This window comes from Cebidichthys violaceus, unplaced genomic scaffold (genome assembly GCF_023349555.1).
Source record: "Cebidichthys violaceus isolate CVI_PGR_0920_01 unplaced genomic scaffold, fCebVio1.0.p SCAF_37, whole genome shotgun sequence".
Taxonomy (NCBI): Eukaryota; Metazoa; Chordata; class Actinopteri; order Perciformes; family Stichaeidae; genus Cebidichthys; species Cebidichthys violaceus.
In genome coordinates, this window is record NW_027176561.1 from 1,217,806 (window position 1) to 1,232,622 (window position 14,817).

Sequence of the window (14,817 nt, forward strand, 5' to 3'; positions counted from 1 at the left end):
AGCTGAGCTCCAGAGTCATGCAGGCAGCTTCAATGAAATGTTGAATAATTGATTGTTGCCTGGCAATAAGAAAGTAGCAGGTGTGAATGCTGTTCATAGTATATCACTGCGGCTCAGGCAGCGTAGGAACTCATTATTTAAGTCAAGGCTTCGGGACTCAACCAAACCCTGAAGATGAGAGTAAATTCCCCTGCTCGGTTAGCTAATTAAATCACAGCAATTATTCATAACACAGACGTAGTTAAGTTAAATGAATGTTTAATTTCAAACAAAATGTAGGAGTGGGTGTATGTAAGCCAGAGAGGGCAAGAGGAAGCTATACTGTGTAGTGTTAGAGAAAAGAGGGAGACACGGAGCCGAACATTTGTTGTCACACTGAGGAAAGAACACAAACATAAATGAAATGGGACACAAAACATGGCCGCAACCCAAGAATAATACACAACAGCTGAGATTATCTGTCGTATGAAGCTTTTAGCCCCTAACGAGCTGAGGCAGCGAGCGAAGGTGCAGGTTAGAAATCAGTCACGGATTTGTGCCTGAATGACGCTGAGGTCGGCAGAAATGAAGTGAGCGAGTCGCAGGAGGAGGAGGAGGAGGAGGAGGAGGAGGAAGCAACATATAGTGAGCGGCAGGAATGTTAAGATGATGGAAGCAACAGAAAAAAACAGCCTCAGTAAAGAGCAAAGCAATTTATATTTAATTACACAATGTCACGTCAAAAACTATTTGTCCAGTGCTTTGACTGGCAGCTCCAGGTCATTCTCTCTCTCTCTCTCTCTCTCTCTCTCTCTCTCTCTCTCTCTCTCTCTCTCTCTCTCTAAGTCTGAGCAGACTGCTGTGGCATTTATGAGTTTTAAAAAAAATGGCTCAGCATATGAAAGACTCAACAAATAAGATATTTCATCTGCAGAAGAAGGGCTTTAGACACACCCCCACTGACAATGCACAGCTGGATGTTTATTTCCAGACTACATGAAATCATGGATCACGTCAAATCAAAAAGGGTGGCGCATTTATTTTTAATCTCGGAGGTTTGGAGCTCTTGGAGCCACAAAGCACGTTTGCATGGAGAGAGGATGGCATGTTGTTTATTCCCAGGGGAAATGACAACAAAACGTTTAATAGGTTTCAATGAATAGTCCCAGGGAGTTGCCTCTTTATATGACATGCACGTTTGCATCGTCAGTATGACACAATGGATATTTTTGCCCGTGGCAACACAAGCCTGTGTCATTATCAAAGCAACAAGCTTGACATTCTGCTTCATGGGACTTCAGCAGTGCAGTCGCTGTTTCTCACCGCGGACAGTGGTTGAATTTTAAAATTTGTTGTGAGTTAGCCAAAGAAATCAACCTTTAACATTAACGGCAAACCAAGTGTTACAAAATTCAGCTTTTTTGCACGCCTATTTGGTCTCCTATACATCTGGCTTGATGAAATTGAGATGCTTGGCCAACGCATATTCATCACAGCACTATTGGCACCATCTGCTCTCACTGATACGCAAGACTTACAGGTCTTCCACTGAGATTTACACGCCACCTCTACAGTTAAATACACACTAAAGCCGCTTCCCCACTGCACAAACACACTAACACCCACTCAAATCTGGCTTTGGTCTTTAGTGGGAAAGGTTACGATCGGCATTCATTTCGAAGACAAATGACTCTGTAGTAGGGATTTGGATCAGTTATTTTTTATTTATTTTTTATTTTACTTTTTATTTATTTATTTTTCAGTTTCTGTTACACTGATTTAAAATCCACAGCAGAACAGAAATAGTAATAATTCTAGAAAATTCAAAAAAATACCGACATTTAGTCTGCATAAAGTACTCTTCGGTCTGTTATTCAAGTGTATAGAAATCAGAGTAGTCACTCCTCTTTTTCAACTGAAATAAGAGTTTAACGTGTTCTTGTTTCAACATGTGTGACTCCGGCCATTCACATTTAAGGAAGCACTTCCTCAGGTTGTGTGACCCTATCATTCATAATCCAAATAATATACGAGTTAGCAGCCTCCAAAAACTATAACTGAACAAAAGTAGCAACTATGAAACACAGAAGTGAAGCCTCGAAACAAAGAGGAGGCTCTTGCTCCTCCTTAACTGTGACCCTGTCGGTGGGTCAAAAGTGAAGCCTCTCCTTAGGAGAGGGCCCAGCGTTAAGGATGGCTGATGAGCCAAAAAGCAGTAAATCTACCACCCTATGAGTCCAACGTATCCCATATAGAAAAAAAAAGCACATAGTGATCGATACACGGCCAACATGCCAAAAGGCAGAACGATTGAAGTCATTTTAGAGTCTCAGGGTTTCAACAGACATACTGGGTCGTGTAGTTTAAATCCCCGATCATATTTCCTCGGTGCGTCTCCTCTGGAACTCCTGGAGTTTATCCCTCGCTCTCTGGGCCGCTGCCGTCCCTCCCTCTCCCGACGACCCGCTGGCTGCTGCCATCCCACCAGCTCACGAAGCCGTGTTTCCAGGCTGCTCGCTCCCTCGTCTGTCTCCGGGTCATCCGCCTCTCTTCAGCTCCCGCTGCGCCTCCTGCACACTGATGTATGTTCGTGTCCCCGGATCCCAGTGGATCTGCATGTTATGGTGTTTGGAAGCGAATACCCTTCTTTTTTAGGGCTTTCGTTATCCCATTGTATTCCATGTGCTTCTTCTTAGTCTACTATCTCAGTCTCATAATCATGGTCGAAGTAGAGAGTTCTGTTGCCCAGTTGGATTTTTGCCTTTCTCCAAGCCTCTCTCTCTCTCTCTCAGCATCATCTCCTTGGTTGTGAACTCCTGGCAGTTGATGATGATAGGTCTTGGTGGGGCTTTGGGTCGGGGTTTGTGCGCCAGGGACCGACCTTGTGGTGACGGCAACTCGCTTCTTATGAGTTTCAGAATTAAACTGTGGTACTGAGTTTCCTTCCTCTACTTCTGCCACTCCAAAGATGCATATATGTTGTTTCTCCTAGACCGGGATTCTAGGTCCGTTAGTTTTTGCTGCAGGACTCATTGCTGATCCAGACATGTGCATCCTTCTACCTGCTCAACACTGGTCTCCACTTCACCAACTGGGTCAAACAGAATCTGCATTTCCGCCACAAGCTTGTCAAGTTGTCCATTGATTTCTTGTCCCAGGTGATTGATTGTCTCAGACAGTCATTGTCCCTCTTGAGATCCGTTTTTAGCTCCTTCATTGTAGTAATTTTACCTTCAGAATCCGGAATTCCGGCGCTCCTCGTGCCCTCAGCAGCTTCACTTTGATTGCTAGCTTGGTCGGCTTCGATTTAGCTTTTGCGTGGGGCGCTTTTGTCTTGAGTTTCTGGCAATTCTTCTTCTCTTTTACGGCTTGTGGTCTTTCTTTTCCTCCTCATATGACCTTTTCACTGATAAATGTTGAGTATTCAAGTTATTCGGTGGGAAAATTGCGCCAATTCTGGGAGCGCGGTTTCACTGTGCGTCTAGACTATTCCATCAGCAAACCGGAAGTCTGGACAGTTATTTAAATGTATCAACATACAAAACATACAATTTCTATGCTCGCCTCAAAGTCCCTTTTTGGACTCACTGATCATCATAAAACCAATTCAAACTCGACAGAAACCAAATAAAACTCATCAAAAAGCGTCTTTGTGAGTCTTTCCACTGTTCCAATAATCACCAACTCAGGTTTAAGAGTTTGAAAGTGAGACTGAATAAGTAACGCATGTTTTTTTAAAAAGAGCCACCGTAACATTTACTAACCCTGTTTTCTGACGTGTTCGTAACATCTAACGTGACACACGAGAAAAAACTGAAAGAGAACATACTCTACAGACTTTAAGAAATATCTTTGTTTGACACAGATCTCTGCAAATGTTTTCAATGAAAATGAGAATTACATTTTTTTTTAAAAACATCATTCCCTCCAATATTGCGAATCATAGTGATTGCAATACCAGCCAAAATAATTCCAATTAGACATCTTTCAAAGCAACCTTAACACTGATATACGTTCCTCAATCTAATCTTCTGGAAACATTTCTTTTTCCATTTTCATTTGTATTCTATGGCTCTATTGATTATTGTGCATGCATACATGCATGCAGACGAGGAGTCCGGCAATCCATTTAGGAACATCCCATGCTCCTCTCTGTTTGCTGGCCTGTGTGGCACTGGGGCGGCTAATGAGCGATGTGATGTCCAGCCAAGCGCTCGATCTGCTGCCCACAACATCATGGTAGAGCAAGTCTGGGCACGGAGCCAAGACCCAAAGTGCCTGGCTGTCACGGCCACCCTGTGTGTGTGTGTGTGTGTGTGTGTGTGTGTGTGTGTGTGTGTATACGCTGTGGCTGCAGGCTATAGGCGGGATCTCTGTCGTCCATTAAAAAGAAGGGCGGGTGTGAATAGACACGAGTGACATTTGTGTGAGTTTAAGCCGGAGCGTAGTGAGTAAACAAGAGGGAGGGAGATATTGATTACTTTTTAGCTCATTTCAGGATTTGATGTTGGTGCCCTTTAAGGTGTGTGTGTGTGTGTGTGTGTGTGTGTGTGTGTGTGTGTGTGTGTGTGTGTGTGTGTGTTCAGACAGAGCCATCTGTTCCAGTCTATAGATTTAATGTATTATCCACTCTTACTGTCAGCGCTGGAGTCTACAAGTTGAATTATGTGCAACCACGCCAGTAGAAGTAACTGAATAAAATGTCAAAAGGTTGAACTGAGAGAGTAAATGTGCGGAGCTTAGCCAACTCTTTTACAATGACTATTAAAAATCTGCACGTGCCTCTTCCTGCTGGCAATCCTCTGATGAATTTACATCGCTGAAGTACAAACAGGAAGAGGGAGAGTTCAGACAAACAGTCTAGATTTACTCCCCAGGCAGGAGCCTTTGCTCTCATTTTATCAGACGGTAATGACAGAACTGTCTGTAGCTGTCACCCAGAGAAACACACGGGCCTTGATTAATCCACCTCTTCCTCTTCTCTGTTCTCCTAATCCAATCTCAAATCCAATCTGTCTTTTTTTTTTCTTCCTTTCTTCAGTTTTAACAAATGGACTGTCCAATTCAGAGAAAGAGAGGCTGGAGGACTCAGAAAACAATGTCAGGGTCAGCTATTGATGAATCCCTGAAGGAAACAAGCGAGCCTGGACTGCAGCGAGATGGGGAGGAAAAGAGATATCAGGAGGGAGAGACAGGGAGAGAAATAAGGAAGGGGGGGGGGGGGACTCACTTCACCGTGAAAGGCTGGTCGACTCTAAAAGTGAGCGTGGCTGAGGAACAGTGTGGAAAATGTGATCACAGTTTCAATTTGAAGCTGTCAGGAGTAAATAAAGAGTATGTGGCTGGAAGGCACAGAGGGCAGGATTACTGAGCCTCGCTCTGCTGCAACTCATTTCCACCTTTACTACAAAAACACCCAAAGAGTGAGAGACTTTAAACTGCTTAATGCCAGCAGGAGGAAGGATAAGCCAACAAGAAATATATGGCTCCGCCGTATGAAAGTCTTAATGCATCCGTGGTGAAAACTCGTGAGCTAAATGTGGATTACTATGCATCCTTTCACTGCTCGTGAATCCGTGTTTCCTCTTTCAGAGAATCAGCTGCAGATGTGATGTCACTCGCTGCAACCTCTTAGCCAAGACAAAAATAACTTCAACTCGGATGTAAAATATGCAGCCTGTGGAACGTGTCAGAGGGGATTATGGGAGCTTGGTCGTGGTGATATTGAGCAGTAAGTTAGAGTTCAGAGTGCTTAGTGAGGGGGAAAAAACGGCAAAGTTGGAGAGAAAAGAAGCATTTTTTTGTCACAACTTTGGTCTTTCCTCTCTGCACTTTTGTGGCTCATAGTGAGGTCAAGCGTGATGTATAATTGCACATACAATGATCAGACATTAACGCGGGGTTTGCACACAGCTGGAGGCAACAATTGCCCATAAAGACTCCCCTGAGCTTTCCATCACATCTTCAGCCTCTGGCCATATTTGCTCCACATGCGCAATAACAAGAAAAGCTTTTTATTTCCCGTTAGTTTGGAAACATTTAACTGAGATCTGCCCAGAGAACAATGAACTGCAGGCCGTAAAAACATGTATTACAGCAGAAATATCTCCCTGCTCCACTTCATCTGGGGTCTTGATTACACTTCTGGTACCTTTATTAAATGATAAGTGGTTACGTGTGTGAGGTGTGTGTGTGTGTGTGTGTGTGTGTGTGTGTGTGTGTGTGTGTGTGTGTGTGTGTGTGTGTGTGTGTGTGTGTGTGTGTTGCCCATATTTTATGTGGCATCAGATCAGCGAGTTCACACAATAGCCTCCCACATCGTATGCAGATGAAGGCAGAGCAGGGGATAGTGGGTGGATTAGAAAACTCTGGGGTTATGTTTCTCTTTGCTGTGGTTTCCAGACGGTTTTAACAGCTCAGACGAGAAGAATCCAAATCGCTGCACATGATACAAGCGGATGAACCATGGAGGATACAATAAAAACCAATTAGATGAACTCAAAAGGAGATATTTTCCATGCTCTGGCTTTGCCGAAGTGAATTAAAAATGTTATCAGTAAGTATACAGTTCAGAAATTGGATTTTTTAAATTACTTCAAGAGAGCGGAGAGATCATGTTCTCCCTTTGGCCTCTGATGTTCTGCTCATAGCTTACACAATGTGCTGTTGCAGCTGATATGTATATATATATATATATATATATATATATATATATATATATATATATATATATATATATATAGAGCTATATTTATATTCAGCATGTCTTGTGCAATAGGATAAGTATTCACAAACACACAATGGCGTACATGTGCCTTCTCATTTGCATGACACGCACATGTTACAGCAACTGCAGGGTGAAAATATCTGTGACGGGCTGATTTTTCTTGCTGACCACTGCTCTGTTTGGCGTTAAGCTTGTTAGCGCTCCGGCCAGGAGAACAGATTAGGATGGGTGGCCAGTAGAGTTAAGCTGAGCACTGCAATGCACACGCAAACGCCGCTACGAATGTCAGGAAGTGCGAGGGGAGAGCGTACGGAGTGGAAAAAAAGATGGGAAGTCCACCCCTATAAGTTATGCAATCACTGAAGGTGCGATAGACATCACAGCAGGGCGCTGCGATATATTAAACTCAGCTTGATGAGTCAACTGGAGATTGTCTCCAGCTACTATCAAAGCCCCCCCCAAAAAAAGGCTACTCTTGGCACCCTGAGTACATTTCACAGAGGTGAGAATAAAGACAAAAGACAAAAACAAAGGTGTTCCTATTGTACTCCCCCCTCACTCTCCTCGTCACCACATTGTCCTCATCTCCTGCTTATTTTTAGACGCATCAAGTGGCCTCTGCTTTGGTGCCTCCAGGTATCAGAGGAGTGCTCCATGCCCGGCAGTTCATTAGTCCTGCTCACATGCCCCTGGCTGTACTCTCCTTCTGTTTTTTTTTTTGTGTTACGTAAGGAGGCTGGAGCCGAGTAGCACATCTAGTTGCCAGGTTCTGTTTCTGCTACTAATGGTACAAAGCTACTCTGATGCCACTCTCCATCGCTGCATCTCTCTCGCGCTCTCCCTCTAAGAGCCAGTTTTTCAAAGGGCACTCACACCCCTGACAAGTCTCTGCTCACTCTGGATGCTTTAGTCTTTTAGTCTTTTTGTGTGTCGTGCCTCACTTCTGTCCTCATTTCAAATTCAACCGTTGAGGCGCTTTTCTAAAGCTCCATCAGTGTGGGTGCACAGGCAATGAAGAGGCCAAACAGGCTATTGCCCTTCATGGCCTTTCACAGTCATCATTCACACAGCTGAAAAACCTTTTGAAGGAGCGGAGGTATAAACTCAGCTTGCCAATAACCAGTAGGCAAACAGCCAAGGTGAGGCAAAATGAAAGCCTATTAAAGGTTGGGGTCTCCAGACAGTATAGTTTCCAAAGAAATATGTCACCGAAAAAAAACATTGGTGTGGAAATGATATTTTCTGTGGCCTAGGGCCCTCTGAGTCGTCTCAACCTTGGAGTGCTGTTGAGTCCATGAGGTGTTACCTCCGTGGTTTAATTTCCTGTTGGCTCAACAATCACCGATATCATCAACACTGACACGAGCCTGAGGAGGTCTGAGGGAAACATTAATATACCTCTTAAATCGATAACACACAGTGTGCCGCATCGGAACCATCGCCATCCATCCATTCCACTCAAAATCAAGAATGTCCTTTCTTTGTCCTGACCCCTGATCCAAATGTTTTAATCTTATTTCAAGAAAATCTGCATAAGAAAAATGCAAATGAAAGCTTCTTTCCATCCACGAATGCAAATATTAGGAATTGGTTGATCGAGATAAGCATTAGGTGGCGCTAATTCTCCAGTCCGACAACTATTAAACAATTGCAGAAGAAGAGGACGCAACAAGGTGACGTAATTAAAACCGGCTTCAGTCTCACCTCAAACACTGAAAATCAAATTCTTCCTCATAGCATAGCACCTTTACCTTTGACCCTCTTGCTCGTATATCTGCTGCACACAAGCATTGTGGGTCAGAATAGCCAGAAAAGCATGATCTGTGTGGAGCGATGCAGAGAGCGCTTTAACCTATTTGTCTTCTCTTCATCAGAGCAGAAGCTGGAGTGGACGCTGAAGCCATGAGCTTCATGTACGTCGCCATTTATTCGCAAAATCCAGTTTCCATTGTGTTGCATTTTGCTTTTATACGTGCACCAACTTTTCCACCTCAGCCAAGCGTAAAAAAACTTTCACGCACAAATAAATAATGTGCGTGAAAACAGGCGGATGGGCTATTGTTTGCTCTGCAGCCATGAGGGACATTCATAATTGAAATGAGCTGAATCACTGATAAGAAGTCATCAAACAAGTTAGTCACTGGGAGCATACCTTTACCTCCTCTGTGTGTGTGTGTGTGTGTGTGTGTGTGTGTGTGTGTGTGTGTGTGTGTGTGGGAATACATGCAGACACTGAACAAGGACTGCAGTTCTTCTGTCAGAAAAGATGACAAATCCCATTAGTGCCAGTGGGCACATCAAAGATGCAGGTTTAGGATTTAACTTCCGCGCTGTCTGTGTGTGTGTGTGTGTGTGTGTGTGTGACTAAGAGGAAGCTTAACATTCTCTGCAAGTTATCACTACTGTCACTCAGCTGTGCCTGGCACACTCTCAAAAAACGTAATGACAAACAAAACGACAGCAGACATTGAACCACAGAGAATAACACACCGAAACCTCGATGTCTGGGAGATGCAGCGCTTCAAAAAAAAAAGTGTAATTTCTGCAAGATACATCATGTTATCTAAATGCAAAATAAATACTGTTTTCATAAGCCAGAAAATCTGTAGCTTCAGTAGAATCCTCTGCAGTGGATGTTCATCCTCGCCCTCACCCTCCCCCCCCCAACAGAAGTCTTCCTCATCACATCCCTCCATCCTTTTACTCATCTGTCCTACATTCTGCAACCAGGCATCACTAACACAAACTCTACTCGTGTCAGAGAAATGTTTCACCACAACGAGAAGAAATAAAAAGATACGGGTTAATTGGACAGCTGGTAATTGGAGCGCTTTAGTCTCTTTGAAGCCACAAACAGTAATCAGTGGGAACAGGAAAGTGAGGGATTGGGGAGAATCTCAATGGCCTAAAAACACTGGTGTGTTGTAAAAAATGTAAGAAGTGCTGCCTTTATGAATGATAACAGGGATAAACACTATTTGTCACACCTCTGAATGAAGTACGCTCGTCCACTGTTGTCCCAGGACCTCGTAATTCATGTTGAATAAGTTAAGAGTGTTTACATGCCTTTTGTGTTGGCCCCCAATATCATATTTTAAGTATTTTTGTGCAAATTTGCTTCCACAACAGCAATCTGAACATTGGATAGAGCCAGATACAAAAGACTTCATTTCATTTTGTTGACATATTATAGTCAAAGGTTTTTACGGAGGAAATTTGAAATATTTTTCATCGCGCCATACATACTGTCAACAGCCATAAAAAAAACATTCTCTGCCATGTTTTTAAGATATGAAATGTTGAATAATAAATCAGGATATGAATTATATATGAAGAAACCCCTCTGCAATCACCTTCGGAATATAGATAGGAATTAAACCGGAACCTTTTGCGTATTTAAAAAGGTCTCTGGCTCAGAGTATGAGGAAAAAATAATTGTGAGTAAATACCTTGATACGTAAAAATCCATACATCTTTAAAGACACTACAGGTGAATATGGTAATACATTTGAACTAATAGATAATAAAACGTCCCCAGTTGATGAACGTTATTTACATTAAGAATTATTTTTTTTCAATGATTACTGACAAACACTTAAAATAATCAGTAGTTAGCTACTTCACAAATGAACGGCCCTGAACAGGTGCTTTCAATTAATCAGACTGATTAGTCCTCTTGTCTGCCGTAAAGTGGGTGAAGCTATTTCAACCAAACTCGGCACTGATTAGAACAATTCTAAAAGTTTCTGGCCCCAACAAGTACGGCGGAATCAACCGATGCATGAGGGGAGAAGCACAACTTAATAGACGCCCACACTGTCCTGAGACGAGGTATGGTTAGGTGACACGAGTCAAAAACACCTGTGTGGATGAGCACTGGATGGTGGACTTTAACATATGAAATAAACTTTATAGAATATGATGCATTATGTATTTAACTCGACCAGCTGCAACGTTACAATGCTACTTTAATGCTGGATGTAGCATTTGTACCCTTATTATATTATACTATCTGTTTTGTACAGTCTATGATTTTTCATAAATTGAAAATCTAACTCAAGATTTATTGAGTGACCCGTTGCTATTGCTTCATGGCTTTCAAATCCCAGTTCACATCACAACATAATCTGCCGTGCGAGTAAATTAAAAATAAAAAGGTATTTAAATCACAATGTTTTCAGTAATTTACTGCATTTGTACCTTTGAATGGCAGCTAACTAACCTCATGATAATATACACAAATCTTTCCATTTGTGTTACGTTGGAGAATGATCTGTGTTAGCTGCCTTATGAATGAAACTATGTGAACAGGTGGGTGGCCTGTGGGCGGGGTCAGAGGGAACAGCTGCCGTCCCATGGTCACTAGAGGAATATAAAGCCGCCAATGTGGTTGACTGAGAGGGTCCCACTGTAGACACCGCGTAGCATGTGGCTATTGCACACGTGGCCCGAGAGCGTCAACTCGATTCAACTGAACTCCAGTTTCTTCTCTCTTCTTGAAAGCCCTGCGTGTTGCTCAGTGAAACGAGTTGGTGGAGTGATTGTCTGGGATTAAAACCTGCTGAGGGATAGACAGTTAGAGGCGATGAGCACGTATGCAGAGACGGCCTCTGCAGCGGTTGAAGAGAACGCAAGGTGGAAAGTGGCAAACTGTCTTTATTCAAGAGCTGCACCGACTGTCAGCACAGTTCTGAGACGCTGACAGGTTGCTTTTTTTTTTCCAGGTTGAAAGATTTTATACTCGTCAAGCTTTGACTTTGACACTTTATGTCACTTTTACTTGTGATATGTTATGCATTTTTCATACTTTTAAGTGCTTCATGGTAAAGTTCAAGGCATGTTTAAACTACTTATATTAAATAGCCTAAAAGTTTTACTGTTAGTACTTCTCTACTACTTCTTACTCCTATCCACATATAGAGCAACTCCATCTATAAAACACATTTTTATTTGATTAAATAAAAACATTTTTTATGAAAAAACACTTCATAACATAAAAAAGCAATTTCTATAGAGAAAAATGTTAAAAACTTTATGAAACAAAGCTTCTGCTTTCTGAAATTGTTCAAGAGAAATTCAGATATTAAGCATTTCACTTTACATTTGCAGGATGTGGCCGACGGTCTCATCCCGAGCAGCTTACAGTGCTGCTCAGTATTCACGATTAAGACACCAACATGAGTCATTTTTCTTGTTTGATTTTAGTGAAGGAGCTACTTCAGAAGTCAAACTTGTGTGCTGGACTAATGAGCTTCAAGTCATGCCCTCGTAAAACAAAATTCCATTTAAATGTCCTCTTTATTCCTTTTATTTTCTACATCACAGGCTTAAACCTGGTACCAACATGTTGAATATCCGTCCATACAGAGGAACAATTCTCCACACTCTGCTGTTAAGAAGTATTGATCAGTTTGTTGCTGAGCTCCTGTCCAGTCTGTCCAAACTAACCCACACAACTGGAAGTGCATGTTTCACACCATGTCTGAATTTGCAAAGATTAAAATGTAAAAGCCCAGAAGAATTATCCTGATAATCAGACTAAACATCAAGTGAGTTCCAGTGGAAGAATGAGTATTCAGATCCTTTATGTAAATATAAATACTAATAATCCAATATGGAAATAAAGTCCTGCATTGGAAATGTTACTTAAGTAAAAGTATGGAAGAGTAATCAGGAAAATTCACTTAAAAAGTATTGAAAGTAAAAGTATTCAATGTCGAAAACTGTCCCCAGTGATATTATTACATATGATGTAATTTGGTTGTTAGTAATGAGTGAATGAGTGAGAAATGCCAATCTCAAGTTCTTATAACCCAAGTGACACCTTTACAGTGCCGATCGAACAAACCTCAAAATGACTAAAGATAAATTACAATTATTAAAATAATTAAGAGAAAAATGGGTCATGAAATGACAAAATGATTCACAAAATAGTTGCAAATTAATCATCTGTCAATCGTCTATCAACTTATTGCTGCAGCTGTACTGGTATAAACGGTATTTTAATTCATAACAAAACATAATTATAAGCTCTTTGTATGTTTTGTATGCAAAACTGTTTTGTAAAGTAACTAGAGCTGCAAATAATTCTAATGAAGTAAAAAGAACATTTCCCTCTGTAATGTGTAGTAGAGGTATGAAGTGACATGAAAATAAAAGGAAAGTACTAGTTCAGGTACTTCCAATGTGTACTTCCGTGTACCGAGTGGTCAATCAAACAGGCCTCCAGTCAGTCTTCCGTATCACCACCAGAGGGCAACAATGTGCCAAAAGTTACATATTTCAGGTTGAAAATAACTTCCCCAAGCCGACTATGAAAGCAGTGCAATCCAAACACACGAAAAGAACTTCAACTCATACAGCTTTGTGTTGAGACCTACATGATTGACATTTGACCAATCCAACCCCTCATTTCTCTATTGTGTGCCTCCTCGTCTCCTCCTGCCTGTGACCCAGAAATCGACCCCATGAAGGACATCTCCTTTCCTAAAACGCATCGCGAGGAGAGAGGAGGCTTGCCCGAGGAGGCATGAGCGAGGACGCACAGGTGTGTCCTTTGCATACGTCACGGCACCCATGATGTAGAAAAGAGGCGCGACGCATTATATGGAGTAGTGAACTGAATTAAAAGTAAAGTAAAGTCTCATTTGGTTAAATGCCTGTTGTATAGGGTTATGTTCATATATACACTTTTTGAATATATATTTATATTGTACATAGTCGTTAAATGTTTATGCTTACATCTTTCCTGTTTATTGTAAATTCCTCGTGCGTACATGGCCAATAAAGCTGATTCTGATTCTCGTCTCCTCGTGTCTCTTCCTTGCCTCCTCCGCTTGCATATCAGGCGGGAGGCCCTAAGACGCCAGGAGAGGAGACGAGGAAAGGAATCGAAGGAGTACATGCAAACTGAGAAAGGAGAAGAGCGCCACGTCTGTCACATTCAGAGTGTCACAATTCCTCCAGCTGGTGTGAACAAATTGAACAAGAGAGCGACTAAGGTCAGAGGAATCAGAAGCAGCGCAGCTCCTGAGTGTGAATAAAGATCTACCAGCTGCGTCTCAGAATCAGCATCACAGACGCGGAAAATGGATTTGCTCCGCGGGATCAGCGGGAGGCGACTTCACGCACGTTGAGAGCGCGGCGCGGTCTTCCGTGAGTTGGCGACCTTCGCGCAGACAAGGGCAAACACAATCACAGATAGCAGCAAAGCCTTTAAATCGGGCAGGATTGATCAAGACGTGAAATACACTCATCCAGATGAGGAGCTGAGGTGACGCTGCCGGGTGGCTCAGAGGGGACTTTGAGGATAAGCTGGCCTGTGATCGTTCAGGGCATCAGATTATCATATAAAACTATTTGAATAAAACCAACATTAAGGAAATGAAAAGAGAGAAAAAAAATCACTGCTGTGTCAAACTATCTCGATTCTGTCTTTGTTCTGAAAAACTTGCCGTGCTTTTTGAGAGACAGCGCCCTGAGGTAGCAGTTGCTCATCACCAACATCGATTACACAAGATCTGACTTCCACGTCCACGTCCCCCCCCCCCCCCCCCCCCCCCCCCCCCCCCCCCGAGAGCCCTCACCGTCCTCTGCATCAAAGTGTATGACTAACTGAGGGGCTCCCATCTGTCCGCTTCACTTTTCACGCCTCTCTTCTCCTGCTCTACTTCTCTGACGATGATGGATGCTCTTGAAATCTACGGGGACAGCTGGTCATTAGTCTGGAGGTAAAGCGAAGCCCGCTGCGTGGAGAGGGCTGCAGAGGGGCGGGAAAAGAAATGTTGCGGCGGAAAAAAACAAAGTGAGAGGCGGGGGGGGGGGGGGGGGGGGGGGGGGTTTGAGCACTTTGTTGGCTGACATTACAGAGTCGCATTGTAATGCAGCAGATAATAGCCTGCAGGTCAGACTGGTGGCCTGGGGAGCAGCCGACACCTGCTGCCATTCATTCACGGTGACAATAAGCATGTCAAGTTCAGGTTCTGCAGTGTGTCCAGCCTCTCTCTCTCTCTGTGTGTGTGTGTGTGTGTGTGTGTGTGTGTGTGTGTGTGTGTGTGTGTGTGTGTGTGTGTGTGTGTGTGTGTGTGTGTGTGTGTGTGTGAGTCAGAGAG